Source organism: Camelus ferus, chromosome 16, assembly GCF_009834535.1.
Source record: "Camelus ferus isolate YT-003-E chromosome 16, BCGSAC_Cfer_1.0, whole genome shotgun sequence".
Taxonomy (NCBI): Eukaryota; Metazoa; Chordata; class Mammalia; order Artiodactyla; family Camelidae; genus Camelus; species Camelus ferus.
In genome coordinates this window covers 37,229,123-37,242,712 of record NC_045711.1, presented here as the reverse complement: position 1 = coordinate 37,242,712, position 13,590 = coordinate 37,229,123, and positions in this window count along the sequence as shown.

Genomic DNA, 13,590 nt, shown 5'->3' with positions numbered 1-13,590 from the left:
GGGGGCCACAGGCATGAGCTTCGGAGGGCCCAGGGGGCAGGAAGCCCAGTGGTTGGGGCCACTGGTGAGGGGAGCACAAACCCTGCCCGGGGTTAGGTCTCCTCCAGAGTCCTCATGTGTGAGGGGTGCTCTGTGGGCTCTCTTGGCCTGCTGGTCAGATCCAGAATGACACTTCTGGCACCAAGCCTGCTGAAGGCAGGGAGGGCAGAGCAGGTATTGATTGCCTGAGAGATGCAGAAATGGGGCTAGACCCCCTCGAGTCTCACCTTGACCCCCATGGACTGGGGTGCCCAAGGCCCAGAAAGTACTGGCCATGTGGAAGCTGGACACTGACCATAGGAGCCAGGCTTAGCCCAGCCAGCAGCCAACTCCAGGGCTGCCCCCACCCCCCACAGCTCCCAGCCAGACGGCAGAGGCCCTTCCCCTAACCCTACCCATGGCTGCTGGATCCCAGTCCCAAATAGCCACAAGGGCTCTGCAGAGCAAGTCCTGGGTTCCACTTCTCCACACCTCCAGCCTCCCCCCAACCCTGACCACTGACCCACCCCTCCCACGGACTCTGTCCCCTTGTCTAGGCTGGGGAACAAATGCCCTCCGTTAACAACAATAATCAGTGGAACAGAATTTTCCATCTCACAGAGTACAACCTTATCCACTCCTCTCCAGAACCCTCAGAGGCAAACAGAGTTGGGAGTCTGTTCTAGACACGAGGAAACTGAGACCAGCTTTGCCCAAGATGACACCTGGCTTTTTCTTGCTTCCCAGCCATTGCATTCATCTTGGGAAAAAACTCCTTTTCAGCTTTGAGGCCTTGACTTAGAGGGTATTTCAGCCAGGAAGCCCCCTGTCTCTCCAGCTGCAGGTAAGGGCCCTCCCATTGTGCTGGAGTTCACTTGTTCACATCTCCATTGGGCCACGAGGGCAGCTGCTGCGCTGTCAATCCCCGCTCATCCCTGCATCCTGCTCAGGGCTTCACATGCAGTAAGGACATAGTGAAAATTCACAGAAGGAAAGAAAGAAGATACGAATAAACTGCCACAAGTGGCAGACATTCTGATCCCCAGTCTTAGTTCTGGGAGGAAGGACCCCGCAAATCAGGGCAAGGCAGCCCAGTGTGGGCATTTCAGCGGTGGGTGGGTGCCCCTGGAATCCACGGTGTGCATGCGCCGTTGTACCAGAGAGCAAGCAAGTAAGCCCTTCTCCTCCCCTTGCTGGGAGAATGTGATGGGGCTGACCCAGGGAATCATGGGAATTGGGAGTGGGCAGGGCAGGAGAGGGTGGGGAGGGTGTAGCTCTGGGGTACTGGGGCTTCCTTCAGGAAGGCAAGAGGCCTGGAGTGGAGACAGAGCACTAGCTGGAGAGTAGACCTGGTTGGAGTCCTAGATTTGCTCCACCTCGTGGGTGACTTTGGGCATGTGGCCTGTGACTTGAGAAAGTCTGATGACAGCGCCTCTGGACCTGCTGTCTCCTATTGTGGCCTGGGAGCCCTGCAGCCCCAAGAGAACCCAGTGACCAGAAGAAGTGAGTGAGATGGTGATGGTCAATAGGAGTGGGGCTTGTGACACCCTCGCTGCTGCGGTGGGAGGGGTGATCACAGCCAGGAGCCTCTGAAACCCAGGAAAAGCCCCCACCACTCCCCCCAGCCCCTCTGCTATTGCCACTCCTCAGGTTCAATTACCAGCTCAGCCTTCAAATCGGGCTCTAGCCAGTAACTTTACTGGAGAAAATGATTATGTGATTATTTCAACCTTGCTCCAAACACCGTTTTAATTGGATCTGGGAAAAGGCGATTTGGGCACCAGAGGGGCCATGCGGGGGCAGGCGCGGGAGCAGTGGCATGGGAATGGCAGGCAGGAGCCCGCTAGCCCCTGAGCCTTGAATGGCAGTAGATGCTTCCCAGCCACTCTCCCCAGACCCCAACCCTCTCCCTGATATTCATCCTGCATCTGGTGTTAATCTCAGCAGAGGAGAAAACTTTGGTGGTGGTGCTAGTGGGGGGCTGCCCAGGCAAGCAAGTTGGGGGAGCAGACAGGATTCCAGCAGCTGTGTTTCCTGCCCAAAGCACCCTCAGTCACTGTGACCCTCAGTCACTTAGAAAACTGTCAATCTTTTTTCTCTGCCTCCAGCCCCAGCCCACCCTGGGGTGGAGGGTACACTCTTGCTCAAACACTAGCCCTAAGGAAGCAGAATTGGAAAGAACTTCTGATTCTCCAGAATCCAGCAGATCCTTCTAGAGGGATTTGGGATTACCTGCTCCAGGGGTCACTCTGCCAGCTTTCTGCCTATTAGACAGATAATTGGGTTTCACTACATAGTAATCTTTCTAAGCCTCAGTTTCCCGAGCTGTCAAAGAGAGGGTTGATCCTAGGTGACCCCTAGGGTCCCACCCAGCTCTGAAGGAATACATTTCAGCTGATTCTTTGTGTGTCCTCCGTGATGCTGGGGACATCCAACCCTAGATCCTCAGTAGCCAATTCTGTGGGTTCCAAGCCATGCAAGGCCCTTCTGCCCTGGCAGCTGAGAAGGTCCCTCCCTACCCCTGAGCCAGAGTGCAGCCAGGTGCCAGGTAGAGAGAGTACGCCTGGGTTGGGGCAGGAGGGCAGGGGCAGGGTGTGCCCCAAAGGTTGAGGGATCTGGAGGAGGGACAAGGGAAGGGTCACCTGTGACTCTATCTCTGTGTGTCTCAAGGCCTCGCCTTCCCAGGACTCTCTCCAAAGACTTTTACCCGTTGCCTTAAGAGACACTGTGTCCACAATTTAAAAAAGTTGCTTATAAGCTGCCATCTTGGAGAATGTTCTCTGGGGAGCTAATCACAGCAGAAGTGAATGTGCCCCCCTGCACCTCACTCCCTGACACCGGCACTGGGGTTACAGGGAGGACTGACCAGGCCCTGGCGGATCCCAGCATCTGCTAGTCATCAGCAAGCACTGACCAGGCACTTGGTGGGCATGGGTGGAGGGACAATTAGGCAGGTGCAAAGGGAGTAAAAAGTGTTGGTTAAATTCAGTCACCAGTAATTGAGCATATACTGGGTGCTAAGCGCTGCGCCAGTTCTACCTCAGGGAAGCTGACCATCTTCTGGGAGAAAGGACACCCCTTCCAGGAATAACCTGGAACTTTGAGACTTCACAGGAGAATGGTGAAGAAATAAGGCCTCGAGCACTCAGGAGCCATTAGTCTCGATAGGACGAAGCCAGGTGGACTTCCTGCAGGAAGGGGGTCTGGGCACGGTTTGGCCATGGAGAGGGTGGTGGGCTTCCAGAAGGACCACACAGCAGAGATGCCCAGGGATGAGAGCCAGGGAGGGAGAGAGAAGGAAGGTAAACAGCACGTTCTGTGTCTCACAACACCCCCTGGAGGGGGCAGCTGTGCTCTGCATTTTATAAACTAGGGTCCTGAGATGAAGACGGACAGGTTCAGACACTACCAGGGTCACAAGGAGCCAGGAGGAACGGGAAGCAAGGTCTGCCTGTGCCCCACAGCCTGTCCTTTGGGGATCCTCTGGCCTCTCCCCCAGCGTGGGCTGACCTCACACTGAGAGCACCAAGGGGCTAAAGCCCAGGGCTCTGTCGGGAATGAGGAGGCCAGTTCCCAGGAATTTCTGGAATTCAAGAGGATCCTGGATAAGATCTGAGACAAACAGGAGCCCACCGTCCAGGCGAGTGCCTGCTTAGAGCTGGGGTTTCAAAGGTTCAGATCACAGGGGAAAATTATATTGTCAAAGAGGAAAACCGGCACTGCCATCCCTCCTTCACTCGTTAATTTCTGGGGAAGTATGAGCTGTCAGCGAGCAGCGGCCCTCCAATTCAAATTACAGAATTTGAATTCTTAATTTCTCCTAATCCATCAGTGAGCTGCCTTCCCGGGCTAATATTAGCAGCGCTGGCAGGGCTTGTAGCAGAGTCATTGATGTCTCCCTCCCTCTGAAGAAAGCCCTAATCGATAGGGCTGGGCCTGGGGTGGGCCCCTCAGAGGCAGCACCCCCTCCCTGCTCCCCAGCTGCATCCAGTCCCAGGAAGAGAGTGCGGAGTTTGGGGAGGTCCCTGGAGAGACAGGAGAGCAAAGGAGAGGTAGGGAAGATGGAACAGGAGCCTGAGAGAGACTTGGAATGAGGGAGGTAGGGAGGGCGAGACAGGAAGAAAGACAAAATTAGTGAGACTAAGAGAGGTGGAGGCAGAGAGTGGTGGAGAGACTGATTCAGAGGCCCCGAGAGATGGAGACTCAGGTAGTGAGGAGGGAGGGAGGGACCCCTCCAGAACCTAAGGTCAAAGCAACCCACACACTGACTTTCTTCAGGGAGAAAACACAGCAAAGCAAAATCAGAGCTCCATGGGACTCCAACGGCATCCCGGGGAGCGTCGTGTCCCACGGATAACGTGGCCCCCAGGACACTGGGCCCACTAGTCCACTTTGCCTAGAGGTGTTCTGGAGTCAGGTGCCTCAAATCAAATCATAGCTCAGAGGCCTCCTCTGCCAAGAAGCCCTCTTGCTTTCTATCTGGCGGCACCATCTCTTCACGCTTGGGCAGTAGCACCCTCCCAGGGTCAGCTCCCTGGGTCCTGGAGGCACTGGGTACTGCCGCTTCTCTGCCCGGGTGGGGAAGGCATGGTCGATGAGACAGTCAGGGTGGCCCCTTGGCTGAGCATCAACTGTGCATTTCTTACTTATCCCTTCACCAAGGCCATGAGGTAGGGACTGTTATTCCCCCCATGTAGCAAGTGAGGATACAACTACAGTTTTGTCACTTGCCCAAGGCCTTGGGGCAGTGAAGTAACCATCTCAGGATTTGAACCCAAGTAGGCTGACACCAACGCAGAGTGGCTAGTGTCACCATGTGACAGAATCTTGGGCGAAAGCCCCAGGGGATTGTATATGGTGTGGTCCCTGTCCCTGCTGAACTATGGAAGGGTGAAGGACATGCCAGGCTACCCCCATGACTTCCTCACATGACCCCAGTTCCATCAGCCAGTCTTCTCATTGACATCCAGACAGCCTTGAACCTTCCAGCACCCCTATCCAGCTCATGCTCCCTGCCTCCCACCCTCTCACCTCCCCGAATCCCAACCTTCATCCAGGAGGCCTGGTGCAAGTTAGTTCTTCAGCTAGAAGCCTTCATGTAGCCCCTATCCCTGACCCTGGTGACCTGTCCTTTCCTGGCCTGTTCCTTGTCCTTTCTGTGAATATCCTGCTTTCTCAGCAAGTTGTGAGCCTCTGTGTACAGCGTGGGTGCCCTCCAATGTCCTAGGGCCTAGCCTTGCCCACGAGAGGGCTCAGTAAATATTTGTGGACTTCTCAACTGATTGATTGGTATGGTGAAGACCGGAGGCTTAGGACAAAGATGCCTGAGAACTAAGCAGTGTCCCTCACCCTGGGCCCTGAGGAAGTGTCAGGGAACTGGAGACGTGCAGGTGGGGACTCCAGGACCTAGCAGGTGTGACTGGCCCGAGTGGGCAGAGCAGCTCTCCAGGCTGCCCTCCCAGCTGGCCCTCGGGGGACACTTTCTCCCTAGGTTGGAGGATTTGGGGATGTGAGTCGGGGAGGGAGAAGAGGGGCCCCCTCAACTTGGGAAAGGAGCCCTACAGGCTCCTCTTTCTCCCCAGGCCCTGCCCTGACACCCCAAGTGGGAGGCAGACTCTAGAGTCTCCACTGGGGTCACTATCCCCACCCCCTTTCTTCTCCTGCTGCTCCTCCTCTCCTGTCCAAGAGGCTGAGCCTGAATAGACCTATTTTGAGTCAAACCTCTGAATTATACATGGTCTGGCCAGTGAGCCTGCCACTCCTGATCAGTGGCAATGAGAGTTGGGGGCAGGCAATCACTGCATTTCACTCTTGGTGTAAGTGTCTGAATTTGTGCTGGTGCCAGGTGGAGTGTGATGGGCTTGCATGCATGTGCAGTGATTTTGTGCCTAAGGGATTGTAGGTGTGCATGAACAATTATGGGACCACAGGTAGGAGTCGTGGGTTCCCAGAATCACTTTCCCTTTCTCCAAAGCTCCAGGTGATGGACCTCTGGGCCCAGCACTCTGTGGTCCCCTGGCCCCAAAATCTATGTATCTGGCCAACAGCCAGGATGGATGGAGGCCCAGCCTCATGTGGGATGCTGTCAGAAGTCATCCTGCCCCCATCCAGCCCCTGCCTTGGCTGCCAGTGGGATCCTCAGGAGCCAGATGGACAGAAAAGAGATTACCCCATCAGGGTCAGACCCAGGAGAGGTGAAGGAGAGGCCATCAGCTGCCTGAGAAGAATAGCAGTAATGGATACCAGGAGTTGAGGACTTCCTCTGGGTTCAGGCACTTCACACATAAACTAAGTTAAATGTCACAATACTTCTGTATCATACATCCTATTATTCTCATTCTACTGATGGGGAAACTAAGGGTCAGAAAGACTAAGTTATTTGCTCAAGATTGCACACATGGAACTAGCAGACTCAAGATTTAGATAACTAAGAAAATAATAAGGCAAGCCACAGCCCAGGAGAGAATATTTGCAATACATGTATCTGACAAAGGGCTTTGTGAACACTCACAACTCAATAAGAAGAAGACAAACAATCTAATTGTCAAATGGTTAGAAGAAGCTATAGAATGGCCAACATGCACATGAAAAAGATATTGGCCATCACTCATTATCAGGGAAATGCAAATTAAAGCCACAACAAATACCACTGTGCACCCATTAGAAGACTAACCATGCTAAGCGTTGGAGAGATGGTGGAGCAACTGGAACGCTCATACACTGAGAGTAGAAATGTACAATGCTACTGCTACTTCAGAAAACAGTTTGTCAGTGTCTTAAAAAGTTAAACAATTACCATAGGACCCAGCCATTTCACTCTTAGCTATTTTCTCAAGAAAATGAAAACATATGTTCACGTACAGACTTGTACACGCATGTTCACAGCAGCCTGATTCACAACAGCCCAAACCTGGAAACAACACAAATGTCCATCAACAGATGGTCAAATTGTCATATATTCCTTATTTGGCAGTAAAAAGGTATGAACTGGCAAAACAACAACACAGATGAATCTCATAAACATTTTGAAAAGTGAAAAGTGGGCAGATACCAAGAGTACATATTACATAATTCTATTTATGTGAAACTCTAGAAAAGACAAATCTAATTTATAGTGACAGAAAGCAGATCAGTAGTAGCCTGGGGCTGGGGGAAGGTTGGGGATCGACTGGGATGGGGCATGAGGGAGCTCTTTGGGATGATGAAAATGTTCTATATCCTGTTTGTAGGGGTGGTTATATGTGCATATAAATTTGTCAGAACTCATCAGATTGAACACTTAAAATGTGTGCATTTTATTGTATGCAAATTATGCTTCAATGAATTTAAAAAAAGAAACCCAGGTAAGCTGAGCTAAAATCCCCACCTGTAACTATTATAGCCTGTGTCTCTGGAGGTGAGGAGTGGGCACCTCGGGGTCCCTTTGAGCCAGAGAAAAGGCTGAAGTTCTAGAATTGGCTACCCGCCCCCACAGGAAGGAAGCATCCAGCTTTCCTCTGCCTTACTGCCCCTCCCCTTCCCACCACCACCCCAGGCTCCCTATGACCTTCCCTGTAACATTAGGAATGGACCACCTCGGGGTGTCTAGTCTCCCACTGGGCCCCTTCCTGACCCCTTCAATAGGAAGCATCTTACAGCTTCCTCAAGCAGCCTTCTGACTTGGGGGTCAGGATTCCCCAGGCAGTCAAAGTTTTACTTCCTTCCGTACCTAGAGATCATGTCCACCTCTGCACATCCCCAAGAGGCCTCTCCCATCTACCACACAGGGACTCGTAATGGGCCTCCACTGCAGTGGGAGGGGGCATGGGTGCGCTGCTCTGGGGCAGGTACCAGGCTTACCACGCAGGGACCCCGAGGGAAGGCCAGTGTGCTGGTGCTCAGAGCCCTTAGACTTGCTTGCCGTTGTCATCAATCATTTATTGAATGCCTATTAAGTGCTAGGCTTTGAGTTAAGCCCTATGCCTGCTTTTTCTCTGCTAATCCTCTGGATCACCCTTGGAGGCTAAAGCTATTATTGCCCTCGTTTTACAGATGAGGATGCTGAGACACAGAGAAGGTCAGTGAGGCCTCACAGCTAGCAAGTGGAAGGAAGGCTGACAATGGCCAATGCTATTAATTTCCCAGCAATACCTGTACCAGCCTCATCTGAATCCCTTGGAGGGTTTTTTAAAATGCAGATTCCTGGGCTGGCTGATGCTTTGCTTTGTCCTTATTGCCTCTAGATTCTCAGGAGTTTACTCAGGTAAAGAATCAGCTCTGCCACCTGCATGGGCCTCTGGACTGTGACCCACTCCCCACCCCTCGCCCCACCCCCATCCCCCCAGGTACTGGGTACCAGGCTCCATGTGGCTGGGTCAGTGCCTGGCCATCTGACCAAAGAGGGAGGCAGGGCCGAATTTGGTCAAAACTGGCTGAGGCAAGGAAAGGAAAGATCTACAAATAGCAGCAAATTGCTCATTGATTTCTGTCCTGTTGGGGGGAGCCCTGGGACCAGCAGGAATGGGATTGGGTTTTAGCTAGAGAAGTAGAAAGGCAGCTCAGCCTAGGACAGGCGGGCAGAGTCAGAGGGAGGACACCAGGGCCTTGACTGTGTTCCTGGGGAAGTGGGACCCCCAATTCTATCTGTCCCTGGGGATTCAGGCTCCTAGAAGATGGGCCCCAGAATCCAACTAGTATGACCTGCAATGGGGGAAGGAGTGGGAAAAACACAAGAGAAAAGTTTCCATAGTCAAAAATACCTGCTTTTCCAAGATGACCCATATTTCGAACACCCTGCCCCATCAGGCCCTTAAGCACACCTAACCAATCAGCAAATACTCAGATCTGAGGGTCAGAAAATAACGTTCATGCCTTGAAAGAGTATTCAAGAGGTCCCTTAGCCACACCCTCCAGCTTCTTCCACATCTTGCCTGCACTCTAGGCTTCTCAGAGCTGGTAACCTGTTCCCCCCCAGGCCCCCACCTTCCCCTCCTTGTCTGCACAGGCTGCTCCTTCTGCCTGGAATGCCTTTTCCATCAGCCCTCCACAGATCCATGTCCTGTGTAATCCCAAAAACCCAAACTAACTCCCACCTCCTGCTGAGACTTTTCTAGCTGTTGGCATCCTCCTGGGGTTCTTCCTTCCTCGACCTCCCGTGGTCGGTCCCACACAGCAACCTCACTCCTGCCATCTCCCTTGAGTGTGAGTGTTTATGTATGTGAATGTTTATGCATGGAGGCTCAGTGGATGCTGCACTCCTGTGGTTTCTTGGACAAGAGTCCCATCTCCTCCACTGGAAAGTAAGGGCCTCTCCATCAGGAGCCACATCTTAACCATCCCAATCATCCCCACCCCCACAGCAGACAGCGCAGCATGTGGTTGTTCCCTGATCAGCCTTAGACACATGGCCTTGGAGACTTGTGCAGCTGGAAGGTACCACTGCAGCATTTTTGTCTCCTACTCGCCTACTCAGAAAGTTCTAGTGGTGGAGTGACACTCTAGGCGTTCTGCCCCATCACCTGGGGGTGACAGGTATCTTGGCTCCTGCTCGTTGTTCCGTCTCCTCCTTCTCCAATCCGTTCAGCTCCCAAAGCCCCCTGTGTGTCCCCTGATTCGTCCTCTGCTCTGAGCCAGCTGGCCTTGGGCAGCTTTGCAGCCCCAGAGCCCACTCTCCCTCCCTGCCATCCTGTGAGTGTCCTCCTCTCCACCACCTGGGCAGACAGTGACTCTCCTGGGATCCCCAAGGTGGGGCTAAAGAGCAGGAAAAGGGTTCAGAATCCAGGAGAAGTCATTGCCATCAGGCAATTTCAGCTTGGGACAACTGACAGGGAGCCTGTGGCAGTGCCCCGGAGAGGAAAGAAGGAGCTCAAAGATCATCCCTCAGCGCAGCTGGGGCAGCAACATCATTGAAAGAGGAACCGAGCCTCCCCGTTGGAATGATAAAGAAACTAAGGGATATGACCTGACCGTGGACACAAAGCATGTCAGAGTTAAATCCAGGAGCCAGTTTCCCCCTGGGGTATGTATGGTCCTGGTCCCTGGCTCCAAAGTTGGCCACAGGCAAAGGATCACAGTTGGCTCATGCGAGTCCCTGGACGGGCCCCACAGAGGATGAGGGTGGACAGACTGCCTCCCAACCCTGGGGCCAGGGCTGGGCCAGAGCTTCCAGGGACAGAGTGATTTCCTGTCACTTGGCCCCAGAGCAGCTGTTCCCTCATCTAATTAATGGCCCTGGTGCTGAGTCTTTGATGAAGGGGGATCAGGAGCAGTGGCTCTGTATGAGCCTCCATGGAGCCTTCCATTAAGCAGGGGCAGGAGGAAGGGGCGAGAGCAGCCGGGCAGCGCACAGACCCATGTGCTGAGGACTGCGCCCACTTTCCGCCTCTCAGCCATTTCTTAGCTCCTTGCTTCTTCCTCCCCTTGCCCAGCAAGTGCCCGTCCCTGCTTTTAGCATCCTCCTCTGTGTCCTCTCTCACTTCCAGTCCATCCTATCCTCTCAGAGCCTTCCCCTGACTGCTTCACCTTGAACCCCCGCCCCCACCCTTCCCTTGGCTCTGGGAGGAGGCGGGCAGGGAGAGGTGCCTCCTTCCACCTACAGCTCACATCAGAAGCAGCAATCTTAGGGCTTTCCCTGTGAAATCAGCCCAGCCCAGAGCCATGACCCTCCACAGATGGTCAGTCCTAGCAACTAATACCCTGACGGGAGCAGGCTGGTGAGGGGGTGATGGAGATGTCCAGCAAGCAGCAGCAGACTTCTCCGAGGACAGCTCAAGGACAGTGAGAAAAGCCCTTCCCTACCAAACTCTATGTAGATGGTCAGTGCTGGCTGGGAGGAGCCATGAGGGCCTGGTCAGATGGAGAGGCGCAGCACTGGAGACACAAAAGTCTCCACACTGGCTGATGGGACAGGTCCCAGAAGCTGAAGGAAGTTCAGATGACTGTCCAGGCAGGGTTAGGGCAGTCTAGCTGTGACCAGCAGATATCTAAGAGTTGCAAAAGCACAGGGTCCAGCAGAAAGCAACAGTGATAGTCACTGATAGGGGTGGGGACCCTGTTAGTTAGAATCCTACATGGGCAGTGGAGAGTGGCTAATTTGGAATGGTCAGTTTGGGGAAATCTGCAGAGAGGGTGATTACTGAATGTTGGGGTAGAGATGTTAGTGATGGGTGGCCAGCGTTGAAAGGATGTGTTAACATATTGATGTCGGGCCATCAGGGGTTATCGATATTGGATTGTTGGTTGTGAGACAGGATAGAAGGGGGCAGGGCACAGCCATTCAAGGAATGACACAGCAGTTAACACCAAAATAGTGGAAGATTCAACTCCCAGTTGGCCTTGAGGATTAAGATGGCAGGAGGTTTGACTTCTAGTAGACCTTGAGCTTCATTATATGCTCATTGTAACATATTACCATGATCAATAACATGCCGGCAGGCACCATGACAGCCCCAAGGCTAACCACAAAAGGTCAAAGAGTGGGCGGTGGCCCAATTCCTGGGAATCCCAGCACCTTCCCCAGGGTAGTTGGAATGGTCCCACCTGTAGGCATGTGAAGCTACCAAGCCCATAAAGACTGGCAACACCATGCCTGGCTGCCCTTTCTCGCTCCCTCCTCTTTGGAGACAGCCCTCACTCTGTCTATGGAGCGTGTACCGACTTTTACTTTAACCTGGGCACCCAATTCCCACACCTCTTTCCTTGCCTTTCTCTTGCCTTACCCTCTATGCAGTGTGTGTCTCTCTAAGTAAATCTACTTTTACTCAACTGTGGCTCGCACTTGAATTCTTTCCTGCATGAAGCCAAGGCAAGGCGCGTTCCAGGGGCTCCACCAAGACCTGGGACGTGGCCTTCCTCACTTCCCACATCCGTTTTCCTGCATCAGCTGGGCATGGGGCCATCAGTGTCGAGCTGAGTCACCAGTTAGTCAGTACTGCCGGGGATGATCACTTGATTAATCAGTGTTAAGAGGTAGATGTTGCAGTCAGTATTTGAAAGTTGGGACAAAGTTATCAGTTCCCATGCTCTGAAGGCTAGTTTGCTTGGTACCCGATAAAGCAACCTGGGCTCAACCCCTGGTTCCCTGCCCCAGGGCTTCCTCCAGCCCCGGGCTACACTTCTGGCTGAGTCAAAGCAAAACTGTCCTGGGGCTAAGGTGAAGGCTTAGTCTCTTGGGATTGTGGCAGAGGGAAAGGGCAGGGCCAGGGTCCTAGAAGTGATGCAAGGGACTTGGAGGATGAAGTGGGCAGGGAGCTGAAGTGCTTAGGGATGCAGCAGAGCTCCACAGGGGCTGTGGGCCTTAAGGCCAGGATGCTCATTGATGAATCGATTCCCATTATTGATGCTGCTGGGAGAAGCTTCGAAAGATGGAGCTGGGGGAGACAATGGGGTTCTCACGGAGAAAGCTGTGGCATAGCCTGACCGCTCAGAATACAAATAAGACCATCTGCTCACCTGGCCCCTCACAGCTGCCCCCTGCGGTGCTGATGGGAGTCCGGTACATGCACCTGGGCATGGAGTGAGCTGCAGATGTTGGGGTTGGGGCACCTGTGAAAGGCAGTGAGATGCAACTCTTGAATGGAGCACCCCAGCTCTGGGCAAACTGCAGACTTGCAGGCAGACATGCAGGGAATATCAGGTTTGCATGGGATTGTCACAAGGAGATGGATTTTGGCTTCTTGGACATTTTCTCCAGAAAACATGCAGTTCTCTACAAGAGAAACCTTCCAAAGGGCACTGAGTGCCCTGGGCTGGAGCTGTCTAAGTACAGTATGGAAGATCCTCTCTCAAGGAAGATGGCCTCTGAGGCACACACCACCCACCAACCCTGCCCCTACATTGTCATCAGGGGTCCCATCAATGGTGCAAATGGTGGGAAATGGCCAGGACCAGCCAGGGGCATTTGGATGCTTACCATGAGGGCAAGGGGAGTAGCTGTCATGTTGACCATTGCTAAGGGACCAGGCTGAAGGAAGAGCAACCACTTGGGAGAGCTGCATCCCTTGGTAGCAGTTCACTGGAAGGAGTCTGGTGCGTACCCAGGAAGTCAGGAAAGGACAGGATAACTCAATGCTGGGGTGGTATTGAGGAGGGAGGCAAGGGGCCAGTCAGGATGGAGTCAATGCTGCTGCTGCTGCGACCATCAGATCACAGAGGTACAGGCTGGAGGGGGAAGGAATCTGATGCGGGAGGCACGATCTTTGCCTTAGGTGAGTGTTGGTCTGATGGGGAGACTCAATCCCTCTGCCCTGGGAGCCCAATTTGATGAGAGAGATAACAATCCCTGCCTTGGGAAGACCCCAAGTCTAAAGGGGGAGACAGTACCTACCCCAAGAGTATCCATCCCTTGGGAGGAAAACAAGAGGCAGGTTATCCTAATTGGAGCAGATCTTCAGTGCCCCAGACCTGAGAGGAGAGGCAGGAATGTGCAGGCCAGCATGGCCCCAAGTCTGCAACTGAGAGGGCTCAGGCTGAGGACCAGGCACACTGATTTCCTGTCTCCAATTTTCCAAGGCTGGCCTAAATTCACTGCCACTGCCTGTGACACGCCCCACCCCATCTTCTGCTCACTGCTGTGTCCCTGAGGAATTATTGAAG